The sequence below is a fragment of the Musca vetustissima genome, unplaced genomic scaffold, assembly GCF_032173495.1.
Source record: "Musca vetustissima isolate MV318-11 ecotype Yass unplaced genomic scaffold, APGP_CSIRO_Mvet_v1 utg10209, whole genome shotgun sequence".
Classification (NCBI taxonomy): domain Eukaryota; kingdom Metazoa; phylum Arthropoda; class Insecta; order Diptera; family Muscidae; genus Musca; species Musca vetustissima.
This window is the reverse complement of record NW_026879931.1, coordinates 10198-28088: the sequence shown is the minus strand read 5'-3', so window position 1 is coordinate 28088 and position 17891 is coordinate 10198. Positions and strand designations below refer to the sequence as shown.

Below are 17891 nucleotides of genomic sequence, written 5' to 3'. Positions count from 1 at the left end.
AATGGTACAATGGTCGTCTTCCTATCAACTTCAAGTTCCATTAACCATATTTGCCGTTAAAGGCAAAGTGTCTTCATGACTAAGTGTGTTTAGTCAATTCATTGGAAAAACAGAGTGAAAATTATGAGGGCAAATGCATGCAGCCACTCAAAGTAGCAGTAGAAATAAAACAATTGTCATTATTTTTGTTGTTGTTGGTTTTGTTATTTCTGCTTCATTGTTGTCGTTGTGTGCTGTTGTTTTTGAATATTTGCCTTTGTTTTGTTGAATATTTGCTTGACACTATAAGGTGCTTAAATATTTAAGTGGGCATACTTAACATATGGTGGGCATTCCCCCGTCTACAAAAGTGCCACCACTCAAGTCAACCATTTACAACAATAACAAACGGCACCAACCAACAGCAGCCGAACAACAATTACCCCCAGCAAAAATGAAAAAAAAGAAGAAGAAAAAAATAACAATGCTTGACTGGTGTAAGAACAAGTATCTGCGAAGAGAAGCTAGGTAAAGTAGGTGGTTTACAAGTGCAACACTCAGAACAAATCTAAAACTTTTCTACTTCAAAAATTAAAGTGGAAGAGTAGTTGCACTTGTTTTATAGTCCGGATGCAGCCATGTGGATCTTGTCAGAGGGAGAGAAAAAATGCAGGCATTACATGGGTATTTTGTGGGGAGAATTTAATAAGGGGTATTTTGTGGTTTGTCTGAGTAGTCATTTAATGAAAATTACATATTTTGCGGTGGTGCAGTTAAATTTTAATTGTAATAGGTATAGACTAGGACCATACATCAAATACCATTCCATAAAACATTCTACGAACATAGAAATAGAAAGGATTGCATTTTCAAATTAAACGATTCATATTATAGAGGCATCCAGGTATAATTACGCTTTCATTAATACCTTTTTAATTCCAATATTGAATTTCTTTATTACCTTCATTTTCATTGAATTATGCTACACTTTAATTAAAATCGCATCAATCGAGAATTCCTTAATGAAAAGTTTTGAACTATCTATCAAACCTTCACACACACACACACTCATACATACCTACATAACAACAAGATCCTATCCTATCCAACATCTTTGCATCCATAAAAACTAATCGATAACTGTTTGCCTTCGCCCCTTTTTTATAAATTACACCGATCCACTTGCAGGTCTTCTTATCAATAAAGTAAAATCCTTGAAATAATTTATCGTCAGTTCATGTTTGTTCCCAGAAATCGAGTAAAATAATAAATGTGAATAAAGTCAAACTAATTTTGAAGCGACTACAAATCCCTAAAGCAATTTGACACAACATATAGAAAATAACATTAATCAAAAGTAATTTATTTTACTTCATCATTCAACAGCAGCAGAACCCCAAGCCAGCCATCCATGGTCAAATGAAAAAAAATTCAGCATTGCCGGCAACAATATACCGAACACCATATGGTTATTGTATTAGTGCCCTTGCCACCCCTCAGTTCACTCCTTTGGTGTGTATGAGTGTGTGTGTGTGGTTCGTTCAATTCCCTGATTATCCTTTAACGGAATAAATGAAATAAACACGAACACCAATACCAATGAACACGTTCTTGTCCATGCTCCTCTTGTGCTGCAGCAAAGCACACCCGTTGGCATTCATCTTCGTTTTTATTTAATTTAAAACATTTGTCAAAGTAAAATCGTCTTAGTCCAGTCCGTCAGCCAACCAACCGGCAAGCAAGGGCATCGAGGTAATAACAAATAGTTGTTGGCGTCGTGTCGTGCAGGAGGAGGAGGATTTCAGTATAGGGGAACATGAGTTCACAGTGTGCCGTGGTAAATGATGCATCACATCGTTTCTTTTCTTTTTTCTAAATGAACTCATGTTGTGTACACTTTCGCTTTGTTTTTGTGTGACAACTATTAACGGCAGTTTCTAGGAAACTTATTAAGGACATCGGTATTATTGAATAGTTTCAAGGATTTTAAATGTAAAGTGATTCTTTTTTTTTGGAATTCATTGGCTGTGGGGTAAGTAATATATTTAATATGTAAGATTTATTTACGGAGACTATTAGAGTGTTTTTAAAAATATATTGTAATTTGAATATTTATGGGTAGATATTTATTTGTTTATGTTTAAGTCAAATGGTTTGTTTGTTCTACTTCTTAAAGATATACAAATCGAAAGATATAAAACTATAAAATATGTTAATGGAGCATTACAAGTTCAGTTCTGGTATTTTAAGATGCAATTATTGAACGATAATTCATAGTCTTGAAGCGTTATTGAGGAGAGAGAATTTGTTCATATACTTCGTATGAAGCCAGGTGGCCCCAAAGTATTTAAATCGATAGATTAAAATTTTGTGGGAGAGGTACCAAAAAGTTTGGGCCAATATTTCCCATCATCGAACTTAACTCCCATAATAAAATTGTTTTTATATCTCTCCAAATATTTTGACCAATTTTGGTAGAAAAACAAAAGCCTTCAATTAGCCTGAAATGCGTTTGGTTTAAAGACATTTGGTATATAAAATCAATATTGCGACGATACACATTTTCAATATTCTCATTAGCCAGAATGCTGAGAGTATGATATTTCTATACAAATAAATTATGCCCATTTAGATTACATTCAATACCATTAAATAATTGAGTTACAGTTTGTCCTAAATTTTTAAATAGATTATTTGTGAACAGCTTCAACAAAAGTCTGAAATTGACCAATGGTTCGTATCACAAGCACGAACCTTTTCGATCATTATCTCAATTCTTTTAACATTTAATCTTTAATTTTGAGTACACTTCTCAAGTCTTTTACCTCGACACTTCACCTTGCCATTCTGTCATGTCATCGAAATATATTTATTATTATTTTTCAATGCGTCATTGAAATGTTTTCTATATTTCGAGACTTATATTAAAGACTTTTTTTTTTGAAAAAAAAATGAAAGAAAAAAAGTAAAATAAAATTATCATGTCGCATCAAATTGACAAGTGTGTTGTGGGCTGACTGACTGACAAATAACAAAATTTTACGTTCTCAGATGACTCTGACAAGATAATTAAACAAATGGCAAAACATTTCATTTCCGATTGCAGCTCTACAAACAAGCAAACAAAAAAATTAAAAATAATGTTTTATAATTTCTTTTTGTTACAAAATAAAAAAAAAAACAACAAAACATCAATGAAATGTCATCAAACCGAGGGACGTTGCCATGATAGCGATACGAAAACAAAAACACATGTTCTTTTTAATTTGAACACAATTTCGAGTTGTTATTATTGAGAATGTTCGATTTGATTAAATTCAGGACAAGTCTAAGAACAAAAAATACAAAAAATCACTTAAATTTTCAATTTCAGGCAATAAATATAACAAGCCGACAACAACAACGACGACTAAAGTTGTTTACTTTCATGAGAATGTTTGTTTCTTTGTTAGTTGTTGCCGTTGTTGTGAATTTTTCACAACGTGTTTGAAATAAAATACTATCAACCAAAAATGAAATAGGCAACAACATCGTTCGATCGATAAGGTTTTATATATATGTACGCTTCGCATGCTATATGGGTGCTGGAAAACTCATTTACTCCAAAAAGTAGATGACAATGTTATCGTCGTGATAAACATACAAATGGGTGTTTCACATTCATTCTCCTTCGAATACACGCACACATTTATATACTTTGCTGGTTGTCAAAGGAATGCTCCGCTCCATGTTAATACTGAACTGAAACTCGATTTTCCATGTTTCAGTTGTAACAAATTTGTCTTTTTTTATTTTCTTGTCTCAAGACAACAACTACCTTTAAAGTTTGTAAATTGATTTTAGTCTTAGTTACACTTGAAAGTTGTTCATTGATTGCATTATTTAAATGTAAAGCATAATAATAACATGATATTTGATGAATGTTGAAAGGCGATGAAAGAGATTTTCTGGATGTCTTCTACGGTCCCTAATATTTGCGACCCACGAGTTTCAATATTAATGGTCTATAAAATCGTGAATATAAACCAAATTCGATAGAAATTGGGAGATTACCTCTACTTAGGTGTAATAAAAAATAATAATAATATCTAAATATTTTTCTAGGAACCATAAAAATCCACTGGTAAGTAAAATAGTTTCGAATCGTGATCATGGAACTCGAATGTTCGTAAAATGCTATTGTACCATAAAATAATGTAAATTTTCGATTATCGAGAAATATTGAATATTTATGACTCTTTACGCTTTCTTCAACAATTTGTCCACATTTCTTTTATGCATATATCAGTTATACATGTGATATACCACACCTAGAGCCACACCTACAAATATACCATGAACTAACCTAGGCTAAAGTTGCAAATTTCTTTGTTATTGTCTTCCCAGTATTTGAAATTTTTATGACTGCTGATGCTGACGACGATGAGAACAGGTTCTATAAAATTTAATTTAAACACAACAACAGCCTCCTAGAGATTAACATTAGAAATTCTATTAGCTTCAAATTGATAATCAATAGTTTTGTTTATAGGTCAGCAAACAGAATTTTATGGTGTTAAATTAATTCTTTAAGAAATCAATTAAAATTAAAATAAGAACAAGTTATCAAAACAAATATTCACGACTATCAATGACGTCAAGTACCAAGAAATCGAGACACATATATGGAATGTCCATGCATTGGAATGAATAATAGTTTATATATGAACATGTTTTAACTATAATTTATTTAAATGAAAACACAAAAAGTTTTTTTCCTACCTATGACAATATAACGGCACAACAATATCCATAATATTTGTCATCTAATCAAAATAATATAGCCCAATCTATACGTATATATAACATAAAAATAGTTTTAGAGGCCAATAAAACCAAAATTGATCGTAAATTGAATGATGAGTAACGAACATTGATTTCGACGAACATTAATGGTATAACTGTGGGATTTTTTTTTTTGGCAACTCCACCCTAAAACAAGTTTCATAACAAAACTCAACATTTATATTTTGCATAATTTTGTTAAAACATATAATTTTACAAAGAAACAGTTTTATATTAATAAATTTCCAAATAACAAACTGTAGCGTCAGTAACACCAGGCAACAACAATAAAAAAGAAAACAACAACATCAGAATAACAAAATGTAATCCCCACCAAGAGTATATTTTATGCATTGCCAAACAATTTGAATATTTTTTATGTGGGCTTAACAAAAACGCTAAGCGTGATAATAATCTCAAGAAAAAAATGCTGATTTATTTTTTCGAAAAAAATCTTGATGTTGCCCCCTGCATTTGTTTACTATGTACGTGAGTGTGAGCGTGTGTGTTTGTGACTTTGTGATTTTATGAATTTATTATTGGACCATATTTTCACATTAAATCGTATTAAAAAATCCACACACACCAGACAGTGGCTATGCCTCATAGAGAGGCTAATGCCGTTCATGGCTGAGGAGGCTGTGAAAATAAATACAACGAGGCGCAACAACAACCTCAATGAAATCATGACCAAAAAAATAAATTAATAAAAAGAATTAAAAAATAACAACAGCAAATAAAAAAAAAAATATTCTGAAAACACATTATATTGCCTCATCATCATCATACGAACACAAAAAAATATATCCCCACCGACTGTTAAGGGTCATTAAAAATTAAATAAATTAAAAGCAACGCGAATATAATCACGTTAAAGTGTGATATGATGATCCGTCTGTCTGTCTGGCTGCTTGGCTGACTTATATATACTTTTTTTTTAATTATAAAATAAATACAAATTAAAATATTTTTAGCCTCGACCAACGTTGTGCCGCTGTGGTATGGGTGCTGCACAATCCAAATAACCGAGTCATGACGGAAGGATTAAAATTATCAGCGGTGGCTGGCAACATTGTTGTGCAAATAGCTAAATTGCATTCACGCTTGCAAGTGTGGAATGTGGAATTTTGAGAATTTTTGAGTTTGAATAATACGAAATAATTATAAGGTATTTTTTAGAACATGGCATAGTTGAACGCTGCGTTAGAACAAACGGGCATAGGTGAATCGACTCAGACAGTGATTTAACGTATATCCTCCAAGGTAGCTGTGGGTCTATACTATTTATAAAATCTTGCGGTTTATAAATTATTACTAGGATGTCCTTGAATGTAAACAATTGATTCCACATCCTTTTCATGATAGGTTGATAAATTAATTTTTTCTTACATTCTTGTAACTCATAACACTTGACGAAATATTATAAAGTAGATTTCCCAATATTCTAGATTTCATCATCACTGAATGACTTGCTGGCTGGCTGATTAACTAGCAAAACAAGTGCTTAACCCCCACCGACCAGACATGATCATATCAAATCATTCATTTTCCAATTGAATGACAACGGCATGACAAGCAGTTTGAGGTTATCATTCATTGTCTAAGTACATAGCGCGTATTTATATTTAGCACGCCATGCACTTCATTTCGTGGTATTCGTTCGCTTTCTCTTTCTTCTTGTCGTTGCTGTTGTTGTTGTTGTCATCGTAAAAATATGCAATAATCAAATCGAACAAATAAATCTATAAAAACGACAAGGTTCAACAAATCATTAAATTTATTTGAATGATTATTGGTTTTGTCGCTCTCACACGTGTTGTTGTTGTTGCTTTCCTGTTATCGTTATCATATAAATACAATTCCATTTCACCTTTCCTTCCTTCGAGGAAAACGAAAAAACACCACGACGTACCCCTAATCATATAATAAGGCCCCATCAATACAATGCAGCTCAATTACTCATATTTTTTTGTTCGATTACGTGGGTTTTTAGGTTTTACGTTTTTTTTATTTTTGGCCATAATTTTTGTTGTTATTTTCATTATCAAATTTTATTATTTTGAACACTTTTGTTTTTGTTTACCTTATGGGGGCTTTCTTCTTCCTTCATTGAAGTATTCGTCGAGTAATAAATATTGGAGTCGTCTATCGTATCGATCATTTGAATCATAAAAGAAAATACTTGAATGGCATTAGGAATTTATATGTGTGCAATAATTACGATGAACCCGATACACTGTGGTTAAAAGGGCGCGAACTTTTTGTTCTCCGATTATAAAAAATAATTGCGTTTTGGTGTGTAATAATTGATAAACTTTGATGACTTTATTACTCCTGATAAAAGAAATACTAGGAAATCTAAAAATGTTTAATCCAAATCCGAAATTTGTAGTTGAAGAAATTTCCAAATAAGGTTTAAGGAAATATAGAGTGCTCCGTTCTCTATTTTTTAAGAAAATTTAAGTCTAGTGTGGAATGTTTACCAATGTGGCCAAATCACCGGCCCAAAACGCCCACCGAATTATTCTCTCAATAAATCCATTGACTGCTAGCATTTTTCAAATCCATTGGAAAATGCTATACTTTGTTAAAAAGAATGCTAGAAAGTGCTAAAAAATTAATTGCTTATAGTTAATAATGCGATCAGTATATCTTTAAACTGCATTATACTCACAAGGAGGTATGAGTGTATATTCCCCAGAGATAAATCGGGTCTTAAAAAAAAATAATATTCTATGCCGACTTAGCCATCCCATATTAGGCTAATTGAGAATTCGAGTTGAAACAAAATATGCACATAGTATTATTACCTAAATCAAGTCTCAGTGTGACAACTTCCAGACTAAACAGCCGAATTTTTAAAAATTTGTACGTCGTAATTCAAATATCGGCTTGACCAGTGCACTCCTTCCAGCAGACCTCCGCAAAAAGTCAATATTTTTACATATAACATTACACGTCGTCATTTTTACAAAATTTCCTTCTGGTACTATCCCAACAAAATGTCAAAATTTAGAAAATAATTAAATTTTATATGAAGAATCCGATTTGGATATTCGATTGATCATCGTCATATTTTTACCAAATCAATGTTTAATCTGAAGATGGGGTCTATTGGGCCCAATATTTGATTTATGCGATCTTAATATCCTCATCAAATATAAATAAGGGACAGATTTATATATATAATCTATCCAAAATAGCATATGCTGAGGGCAGATATTCTATTTAAAAATATGGCGGAATCATATTTGTGAACTGTTACAATCGCCTATGGTATTTATATGTTCAATTGCTTTATGTCATGGTTGACATCTACCTGCACCACTGTCTGCGAAATGTTATTATTGAACACTTAAATGGACTCAATCAAAGTAGATTAAGTTCACATAAGTTGTTTGTCGTATAGCACGGATAGACCCAGTCAGTCTGCGGCTATCTGCACGTCCGTCTATCTGCATGTGATTAAAATAACGTTTGATAGTAGTCCGTCTGTTTGCTACCTGGACATATTGTTACTCATATCTCTATCAGGGGGAAAATACACAAACACACTCTCACACATTTATTATATGGCGGTAATCTAGGTCTTTATCATATCGGTCATTTTTTCTGAGGCAATTGCCGCACAAATGAGTGTTTTAAACAGAGCACCCCGTACCTCATCATATCACCCGCCATCATAATCATCACCAGCGTTATAGTCATTTACTGGGGTGACTAAAAATAAAATTACAAAAAAAAAAATAAATAAAACTGTAAAAAACACTAAACGCAATTGAAGCATTTATACTATTTTCGATATTAAAAGGGGTCGTTGATTATACCCTCTGAGTGACAGCAGAGTAGAATCACCTAAAATAGCAACAACAACAACAGCAGCAGGCATAAGACATAAGTGTTTTCCTACCTCAAGTGGATGACGGTTGTTGTTATTCACTGCTTTAGAGTTTTTTTGTTGAGGGGGTATTTCGGCTGCATTTATAAGGGAAGTGAGTATGAGTGTGTGTGTGTGTGGGGTGTATTTAAGTGGCTAAGTTCAGCCAAAGGGGGACACACATTATTTTTATAGGCAGACATTGTTCGAATTATTTTCATCTTGTGGTTGTTGTTGCTGGTATATTTATTGTTGTTGTTGTTGTGTATTTTGTGATAAGTGGTCAAGTGGTTTTTCTGTTTTGTTGTGTGAGATTGATTAACGACGTCGGCGACAATGGCGCTGATGTTAATGATTGCGGTTTATTGGCTTTTGTTGATGAGGTGGTTTCCAAGAATATTTTGTGTGGTACACATGGGTGGTTGGTTGATTGTGGGAGGGAGTTGGAAAGTGTCATTTTGGTCTAGTACATAATAATAAAATAAATATAGAAATTGCATAGTTTATTGTGGTAAAATTGTTAAATATGTATGTGGCCAATGGGAATGACTGCGTAGATGTTCTTTCTTCAAAAAGGAGAGTCAACGACATATGCTTTTGTATTATTTTGAAATTTTTATAGGTATAGTTGACGTGTATATTTTAAAAATAACATTTCATATATTATCAGAGCAATAAGAGTGAATAATACTTTTTAAATAGTTTTCTAAGCCATAAACTTTGATTTCTAATAATATTTTTCTAGGACCTTCATGACAAGGATGTGTTTACCTGCTGTTAAGCATTATAACAGCAATATATACATATTTAAAAATTTGATTAAAAATAAAAGTCTTCAAAGACCCATAAAAGCTATATATACATATTATGGTTTTTAATGATTTAAAACAGTTTTATGGTCAATTTGTAGCTTTAAAACAGTTCTTAATGGATTTCTTTTCCCCCAACCTAATATTTTGTTCAAGAATCAAGATTTCACCATTTTTCTTCTATCCTTAATTTTTAATCGTAGATTTTTAGTAAATTGTATTTGTGATAGTTCATATCATAATGAACACAGAAATATAATATTACATTTAGAAATACCTCCCAAAGACCTGGATTTTTTCTTGGACTTTCAGCCCCATATCTGTTTCTACTTGACAAAGGTTAGTTAGCAAATGCAACTTTTGTCTGATCTTATCTGCACTTTCATATCAAATAGAAACACCTAGGTGTTCTGGCAATCAGTTTTTGAAAAGTTTGTTTTATTTACTCACTAGAATTTATAGAAACATAAAACTTAATAAATAAATTGAATTTTGTTTTTCATTACAAGCCCAAACAATAAATATAAATGTTTAATTTTTTGGGTATAAGGAAGGAAAGCTCTTTTGTTTATGGTTTGGATTTTATTGCTAAGTTGATTGATTGATTACCGTCTGATTGATTATCGTCTGGTAAAGGGGTGTTTGTTTGCATTCTCCGCACTATGGGCCTGTGTGATGTTTGACATTCCCCACCCAAACACCAGGGAGCGAGAAAGCCAGACGGGCTGCCATCCAACCAGCCAGTCTGACTGACGTTTTGTTTTAAAGAAATACTCAACACAATCAGCAAACACAACAACATTATCTCTCAAGTACTTTTATTTTCAATTTTTTTTATTTATTTATATTCCATTTCATTTTGTCAATAAATTTCATATTTTTATTTACCAACCAACCGACCGACACACATTGTATTTGTGTTGTGATCTTTATCGGCTAGTCATCCATTTAGTTCGTACCGACAACGTCGTCGTTGTTGTCGTCGGCGGAGGTGGGGTAGCAACATGAAATGAATGAATGGAACGCGAATGACTGTCTAAAGTGTTATTTCCAAATTGACCCGTAGCCACTTGAATTGTTTATGAGTGGACCGATGGATGGGGTACTTGTCTTGTGAATTTCTTAAGAACCACAATTGTTCGTGTTTTTGTTTTATATTGTTTCTTTTGGCTGATAATAAGCAGGCCTGCCTTGTGTTGTTGTTTTTTCGGTTTGATAGTAATTAATGCGATGTTTTTTTTTTATTTTATTGATTGTCCACTATTGTATTTTGATTAAGCAAAATATTAAAAGGGTATGTTAAGTTAATCATTGGGTTTGTATGCATGTCTCATGGGAGTGACATTAACACAAATTTTGTAATCAACCAAAGCTTTGTTTAGCTATGTAATGAACAATATTATGTTTATATTTTGAAAATGTTGAAGGCTTTGATTTTATAGGAATTTTTCGGGGATTGGATTAGATGATATTTATATTCAACTTTTTAAATCTGGGCGTCTTTTGTCAATTGTGTCATAAATTTTCAAAATCATTTTTTTATTTTAATTTTTTTTTTTGATGATTGGAGTACCAGTTTTGATTTAATATTTTTAAAGAAAATATCTTTATTAATAGTAATTCAATTTCATTACTAGGAAATGACTATGCCATATGTATGGCATGGTGTTCATAAGTCGCATATGATCTCATTTATTCTTTATATCAAATGAAGTAGTTTTGCCCCTTCAAAAAATTGCCACACAAGTGTACATATACACATACACAAACACTTGTTGCTGAATTTTATTATAGTCTGGAAAGTGCGGTAGTTGCGATTAAATAACCTCGGGCAACATTTATTATTAACTACAATTTGTAGATCAGTATTGGCATAGTAACCACAAGGTATATGACTATATAATATCCAAAGTGCACTGTTATGTAGGGTGTTTTATTGCCACAGTATTTTTTATTATCATTAATACAAGGTATATGGTTGATTTTCAGACAGAAGGTAACCTACTTGCCTGTAGTGAAACAGGTCTTCTTCAAATAAAAAATTAGATATATAAAAAATATTGTAGGAGATTTGTTGGAAAAATATGGTGACATTAGAGTTTCTTATGGACTGATAAACTTAAAAAAAATTCTGACGCTATTAGTACTGAAATATTTCGAAATCCATGCAGCCTCCAATTAAAAGTGAAACATTTTTGTTTTTAAATCCATTATAAAAATATCAAAGAAACACCTTAAACGGTGGCCAAACCGGAACTAACGGCCAGGAAGATTCTGCTATGCATTTGGTGGGACTGGAAGTGGATTATTTATTATGAGTTGCTTATATATGGCCAAGGGCTAACATCTGATCTCTACTGTCAACAACTATTATACTAATTTACATCACGAAACGGGTCCACTTAAATTTGGGCCACACATTTACAGTGACTCGCCAGAAAAACAAAATACCAAAATACAGCCACTCAGCCGAAAATGACGTGTGACCTTTCTAGAAAATATTATTTACCCACAAAGGTCTCTTTATGTCGAACGGCAAAATCATAGAGCTACGATAAAGCCAATTCCAAAAATGTTACCCTTAAAATGGCAACAAATCGTAGAACAAAATGGTGCATATTTGATTTGCCCCAAATTGGACATTCCGAAGCATGTTAAATAAAGTTCTATAGATCATATAAAAATAATGGATTTATTTTTCCCCAACCAAATATTAAAAAATCATAATTTTATATTTATTACTAATTCATTACTGATCTTTGGAGAAAAAATATAAATATTTAAAAAATTCGCGCTCTATTGATGTGTTTTCTATTGGTCTTTGCAGAACAAATTGACAAATAAATACATGCTCTATTAGTCTTAAAATCCGTCAATAAGTGTATTATAGTGAAAGGACTTTTCAGACGATAATTGTGTATATAGTTTGATACTAATTTAATCTGTTGCCATTTTTTTGTAGTTTATGCATTAAAGACCAATCACGAAAAATAATATTCTACAACACTCTTTTTTATAGATTTCCAGAAAAAGTTTATACATCCCCATTTATATCCATATATTTTATTAAAATAACATTCGAATCTATTTTTTCATATTTTCACACAACACGAATATTTAAAGAAACGTGATCTAAATGGAAAATAACCAATATATGAGAAGAAAACTAAAGGCAATGTACATTCCACGCAGTGCAACGTGGTCAAAGTATTTTCAGAAACGTGCACTTTTAATATACCAACTGTTGTAGAAAAATCCAACAAATTACCTGGAAAATATGTATATTTGACTTCTAATGAAATAGTTGTTCGTTCAATTCCAAATATAATCATCATAATTATAAATACAAGAGCATGACATGGAAATATTTAAGTGGAATTCAATCACGTGGAACTTAACTTCAACTATCAAAAAGATTTATTGCTTAATAATAAAAAAAACAAACCCTATAATTATGACATTTTGCAAAAACAATACAATACAGTGTTTCTATTTTTATTTCTACTGTCATTAATTGACAGCAAACAAAAAACCCTAATACTATAATTTATCTTTTTTTGCTTTGTGAAATAATTAATGCACTTGTTGAAACGAACGTTCGAAAAAAACAAAAACTTAAATGTTTTCTAATTAAGAATTACTTAACAAGCCCCAATGATATTCTCCCTGTGTGTCACATCGAATGAATTTGTAATATTTTAAAATTAAAATAAAAACAAAAACTACAAAAAAAATCGCTGCTGAATCTCCCCTATACAATTAATGACATTGTCATGCTAATACCTGTGTCATTGTTGTTGTCGTTGTTGGCAGTTCTAGTGAATCATAAACCGAATCCATAATTAAAAGAAATATAGACAAAACAAACAGACCACCACCACGCCACTAAGACGTTGTGTTTGCATGGACAGAATACTAGAGTAGTAGTAGTTGTTGTTATTATTGCTATTCTCTGTCCTGCTTTGTGTGGGTTTTTTGGTATTTTCTCACGATCATTTTTTTCTGTGCCATTTCAATATTATAATTAAATACAGTCTGACATATATACAATATGCGATTTTGTGTATAAACACACATATATAGAATACCAGAACGGAACAATGGATTTAGAATCACAGAAAGAATATTAAAATTATAAAATCGTAAACAACAATGACCGTATTTGAATAACAAGTGTATATACGTAGAGGTGGTATGATCGGTTTTTGGCAATATTATCACCAATACGAGTATCTATGGCTACTAATAAGGGGGAATAACATGAAAACTACCCATACTCCATGTGGAATAAGTACGAAAAAATACAAATGGAGTGAGAAATTATGGTAAGACGTGAATTTTTATACTATTTTATGGAAATTGCTGCTAAGATATATTGTAACGAATCTAATGATTAGGAGTTCCTAATATTCGCATTTTTTGTCACTTTTCGACTGCTTATATGATTTCCGAGCGCTGAATCATTCGGAATTTGACATGAACTTTATTTTTGATTTACACATCAACAAATGATTTGAATGATTTGCTGGGCTATTATAAGCATAATGTACAGTGTGGCGTATAAGTATGTAATAAATGTGTCGATGTGTATACGCCTAATTCCCAAAGTTCGTAACGAAATTAATTGAAAATATAATTTTGATATATTTTCCAATTTGTCAACCAACTTATTAAAAATATAATCGTTTTAAATTTATTCTTCTTCTATATATATATTCTATATATATTTCCATTGGAACTTTTAAAATGCTTAGCCCAAACGTTCTGAGTAAGATTTGAAATCAATTTGAAAAAAAATAACGGAATTAACTTGTGTAAATGTTCTTGTGATAATTTATCACAACCTTCGAAGTGGAATATCATGTCGAAAGTCCATCGATAATCTTAAATTTCGGTATGTCGAAAAAAGTTGGTTTAATGAATTCAATCGTGGCCATTATGTCAAAGAACCCTGACTGTACTGTTAATGCAATATCGTGATATACCTTGAGGTAGAGACATTTTTCATGGTCAAAACGAGGAATTGATCCGCCGTGAAGCTATGACTTGGTAACCAATGACTTCATTTGACTTACTGCACATGAAAAAAAAATGAGGGGTATAAGATTTTCGTCACAATAGGGCTCTCCCAAATGTAACCCCCGGTATATCACACAAGGCATATAGGTGTTTATTCTTAGAGTCGAAGTCTACAGCTATTTCATACACTGGTTTCTTTTTCATATCACATCATCCAATATCAATAAATATTGTGATTTTCATATAATTGTATCGGTTCATTTAACCACATAAAAATTTAACAATATCGATAATCTTCATTAACTATATATCAAGCCATATTCGCCAAAAAAAAAAAAAAAAAAACGTATCCCTCAAATTTAAAATTTTAGAGGAGAAGGTTTGTTTTAATAAATCCAGATTTAATAAAGCTACTATTTTACTATTTAGAACTATATTTTAAAACAAAACTAGTTTATAATAAATCTATAGTTTTAAATTTCAAATTAATAGCTTTATTAAATCTGAATTTATTAAAACAAAACTTCAAACTTCTCCTCTAAAATTTTAAATTTGAGGGTTACGTTTTTTTGGCGAATATGGCTCGATATAATTAGTCCTAAAATGTTGGTCATTATAATAGTTTTTTTGGTTCTAAGAGATGACTATTATGCTTAAAATGTATGTCTAGTCATCATAACCATAAAACTAATCGCAACTCATACACCACCATCATTTTTACAATTAAGAAAACCTTCTCGAAACTCTTATTTATTAACATACATACATACATACATACATAAAATGTTCTAAATACAATTCATTAATATTTATTTCCACTACTAACATTCTTCTTAGTTCGTTCTGTTTAATATTTTATGAAGGCAACAAAAACAGCTGCGGAACACTTTCTATTTCAATGAAAGCATTTTTATGTTCGTACTCCGTCAGTCACTCATTCTGGTCTTTATCGGAATACCCATGGATTCCATTTATGATGGGCGAGCAGTGAGCGAGTGAATGACTGGCTGGCTGACTGACTGACTATAGTGAGTATTGTATATGAATGAATGAATGTGGTGCAAATTGTTGTTTATAATTTGGCACAGGGTGTTTGATTGTTTGTGTGTACTCCCAGCCAGTGATGGTGGTGGCTTGGTTGCTGCTTACTCATCATAGGCAATGTTTGGCTGGTTGGTTGCTTCGTTGGTAGTTCCACCATTTCTCTTCTTTTATTTTTTCTTTATTTCTCTTCACGCTATTATAGCTCATAGACGAACATTAGCACGGACTGAAACGACAGCCTCTTTAGCTCAGTGGCAGAGCACTGGTCTTGTAAACCAGGGGTCGTGAGTTCAATCCTCACAGGAGGCAACAGAGTAAATGAAGTTGCTTGATGTGCTCAACCTTTTGATGTTTTATTTTTATATATATATATTTTTAATTTTTATTAACAAAAAATATGTAGGGTTAGATTAAGCTAAATATACGTTGTTTTTTTATTTTCAGACGCCGTATATTTCCTTCCCACATATTTTTGAAATTTAAATTTTAACGATTTATTTAACACAATGTATTAGCAAAGAAATATATTCAACCCATTTATTAACATGACATGTTTTATTTATAACATTTATTATAAAAATTCTAACAAAGGAATATAATAAATAATACAGAGTATTAAAATTAGCAAAGCAGAATAGACATTTTTATGCACATTCATTGATGATGACCCCAACCGTCACCCACAACCACTTTCTACATAAATACCATCCCACTTTAGAAATAACAACAACAAAACCATACATCAGCATTAGTAACATCATAAGAGCCAGTCAGCCAGCCCCACAAACACATTATCCACATATTTATCATTTCAAAGACATTTCCTTCGCATTATTTAGTTGTTTGAAATGTTATTTCTGTTTTATAGCCGAGTGGGCGCTAGCATGTCTCATTTCCTCTCGTGGCCAGCTAAACAAAACAAAACAAAAAATGCCACAAATCATAACGTCATTGCAATTTTAAATAAAAATATCTTTGATATGTTGTTTTCCGCTTTTTTCCAATTTTACAAAAAGAAAAAGCGTTTTTATAGCCTAGCCCCCCATCTCAAACACCAACGCCATTCATTATCTTGTTTGCCTGGTTCTGCAGCATTGTTTGCCATTCTTGCATAAAATTTTGTATTTTTTTCTTGTTCGGGGTTTTTTTTTTTTTGCTAATATTATGAAATGTTTGTTTGACTAGAATTTTAAAAGTTTTTTTGTAAAGAAAAAAAGTTTTATGTTTTATAAAATAGAACAGTGAAGTATATTAGGGTGGGGGTGGTGAAAATTTTATTATACTGAAAAACTAGGTGGAAAAAATTATATAATGCACAAAATCCGTGTGGAGAAAAAATGGACCAAATTTTTTATCATTTTTGGTAGCAAGATTTTCTACCCAACAATAACCCTTAACATTTTGTCACCAGCACGATATGTTATTAAAAGTCAATTTTAATTTTGTTATTCATTTTTTGCACGCAATTTTTAAAGAATATTGAATAAAAGACTGATTGTGTGGTTGTGACGTATACGTTTCGTACCGACCCTACATTATGTATACGTCACAACTAAAATAACAAAAACACAAAAAAATAAATTTCATATATTTTACTTGGCACTTTACAGTACGTTTATCAAATGACTGATTTTGAAATCGCTGTTCTCCTATACTAATATGGATCCACCCTAATATTACACAAAAATCCATTATTGACGCCAATACGAATTTTCACAATTAATATTTAAATTTATTTCATTGATTTTTTGTTTTGTTTTCTTTTGAAATGGCAAAACATCCTTTGGAATTTCAAATGCTCAGTGGGAGGATAGTAAATAAATGGTCTCGAAATAGTTTCTTTAATGGTAAAATATTTTAAATAATTTATGTAAATATTACAACAAGCTAAATATAAATATTTATTTTCTTAGACATCATTTAATTGAAAATAATGCAATTGATAGGCAAATTCCTTGAAACAATGAAATCTCATTTATTTTAAAATCTAATGAAAACTATTTAAATATAGAAAATACATATAAATATATTATGCAATAATAAAAACGATCAAATGATATTTAGGCATTTTCGTGGAAAAAGGAATGTAAGTAATGAATATAGACCGAGCAGGATTATGTTAGGGTATGTAGCAAAATAGGGGGCCTAATCCGTTCGAATTTCAGACATATTTTTTGAAATTGTGACATTTTTTATACAACCACGTTCCGTATTATTTACAGTGAATAGAAAGAAAAATTAGTTTGCCGCACAATTTAACAATCACTCAAAATAAAGGCTGGAATTGGTGCAAAGAGATTATTAAAAAACATACGATAGCGGTCCTTCAGAAGACGTTT

General features: G+C 31.4%; 1 non-coding gene across 1 annotated transcript; it reads left to right on the top strand.

The window, feature by feature from the left end:
• Positions 1 to 15789: 15789 nt before the first annotated feature.
• Positions 15790 to 15861, top strand: Trnat-ugu (transfer RNA threonine (anticodon UGU)). The gene has a single exon. It is a non-coding gene; the product is annotated as a tRNA-Thr (tRNA).
• The last annotated feature ends 2030 nt before the right edge of the window (positions 15862 to 17891 follow it).